A 2295-nucleotide genomic window follows, 5' to 3' on the forward strand; every position below is an offset into this window, starting at 1 on the left:
CAGAGAAATAAAACTTGTTTGCTTTCACATATTCAGGTTATTCAATAGATAGGAAAGACTCTAAAAATTCTCGTTATGTAGTATTGTTTAGTTTAAAAGCTATATCATCACGGATGTCCAAGAAAGACCTAATTGTTACTATATCGAGACAAAATCATGCTATGTGAATGAGAAGGATTACGAGAAAGTGAAATCGGGATAAAAAAAATAACACAATTCTATGCATGATAATAGTTCAAGAATTAAGCTTTCAAAAAAATTCGGTAATATATAGAAGATTCAAACATAGAGTGAGTTCTTTTTAAGGGATCTCACAAAAGAAAGAGAAGGGTAGTTGATGTCTTGCAAAATGGAGGAGTTACATAATATGGAAGCGGATTAGGGATTTGATGACTAAAAGAGTAATTATGAAAAAATAAAATTAATTTCATACGTTTTTAACGTATATGCATATTAAATATCTAAAAGGATTGTAATATATTAGGTAAATTTAACGTATATGTATACCAACTAAGATTGTAAGAAATGTTTTGAAGTATTGTAATACATTTGTTGTGATATGTCTCTATTGTGGACCTGATGCAGTTCACAAACATTAATATATATATATATATATATATATATATATATATATATATATATATATATATATATATAATGGATTAAAACATCTTAAGTATTTTATAATAAATATATATTTTAAATTTTAATATATTTTTATTATCAAACTTTAAAAATAAATGAAATATAATTATTCTAGTCCAATAACATTAATTTTTTTGGAATTTGTTAAACGGTCGATTGATATCGAAATAAAGGAAAAAAGTTTAACGTAATTAAATTAAAATGATTATATTTGTTATTTTTAAAATTTTAATAGAAGCAATTTCAATTTTACAATGACTAAAAAAACACATTTAATGTTAAAAATATTATATAAAAAGACTAGTAAAACTATGTGATGAAACTTCTCCAAATTAATTTATAAATAAACTAATTTTATGCCATAATTTTATTTTGATTTTAAAGTGTAAAAAAATTATTATTTTGAAATATTTCATACTTTTATTATTACTGAATATAACACCAACATTAAACAACAATCTAAATTAATGACAACATACAAATGTCATCATCTTATACTCTAATACATTAAATAAAAGTAATACTTTCAGTCACATACAGTCTTCAATCCATTTAATTTTCTTCCTTAGACCTTCAGCCCATCCAGAACTTCTTTGCTTTCCATCAACTCATTCTCCGAACCTATGAAAGATCATGCAAACATAAGATATTTACAATGTATGGAAACAGATGTTAGAATACCCCAAATAAAAAATAATAATAATGATGATAACTCATGGAGACAAATTTGTATAATCCTTACATACATTTTAGTCCACAACAAAATCATGGTGACATCATAGTTATACACTTGCACAATGGGCATCGAACTATTGGTTGTTCTACAACGCCATAGTAAGTTTTACCACTGCATGCACAACAGAAAAGAAGAAGACTTGGAGCGTTCAGAAAATTTTCATAGTCGTTGTTTAATTGCTGACAAACTTCTTGGTCTGTGAAATTAAACCCAATATCATTCTCCATGAAAACACCTTCTCCAAAATTCACAAAAGGCCTAAAATCGTAAATCACCAATCCAGTCTCAAGGTGATAGTAGTAAAGAAGATTCGACTGTGATCAGATCAAGAACAAGAAATTAGAACAACATTATATATTTTTTTACTAAAACAGAAATTTACATCTTTTCAATGTCATATGTTAGAGTTACCGGGATATCAAGAACTCGTTGCCAAGGATAAGGAACATGAGAACTTGGGTAGTTTGAAAGAAAATTGAACAATAATGTAATAGCCATGACAAAGATGTAAAAGATTAGATAGAAGGTTGTGGGAAGTTGATGTGAATCTCACTATATATAGTGAGTTTGACATGAATTACAACTCAACATTGATATTTCGATATTAATATATAAATTAATGAAACTGTTGTCACTATGTAAACTGTTCCATGAAATTTAGGAAATTTAGGAAATTTAGGAGTGGTAAGTGTGAATTATATAAATAGCTTTAACCAGAACAAAACACAATTTGATGACTTTGGAAAGGTGAAGAAAACACCTTTAAAATAAAGCATTAAAAGTAAATATGTTTCATTACTTCTTTTCTTAATTTGAGTGTGAAAAACTAATTTATAGGTTGTTTAGTTAATAAAAAGAGAGTTAAATATGTTTTTAGACTTTAAATTTGAATCAAAAATTTTAATTTGTTTCTA

The 2295-nt window shown here is 26.1% G+C and overlaps 1 long non-coding RNA gene across 1 annotated transcript; it reads right to left on the bottom strand.

The window, feature by feature from the left end:
* Nucleotides 1–1090: 1090 nt before the first annotated feature.
* On the bottom strand, nucleotides 1091–1893 carry LOC108347331 (uncharacterized). Its single transcript, XR_001833862.2, has 3 exons — nucleotides 1793–1893; nucleotides 1392–1695; nucleotides 1091–1266 (listed from the first exon to the last, which is right to left on the bottom strand). It is a non-coding gene; the product is annotated as an uncharacterized LOC108347331 (long non-coding RNA).
* Between the last annotated feature and the right edge of the window lie 402 nt (nucleotides 1894–2295).

This window comes from Vigna angularis, chromosome 9 (genome assembly GCF_016808095.1).
Source record: "Vigna angularis cultivar LongXiaoDou No.4 chromosome 9, ASM1680809v1, whole genome shotgun sequence".
Lineage (NCBI taxonomy): Eukaryota > Viridiplantae > Streptophyta > Magnoliopsida > Fabales > Fabaceae > Vigna > Vigna angularis.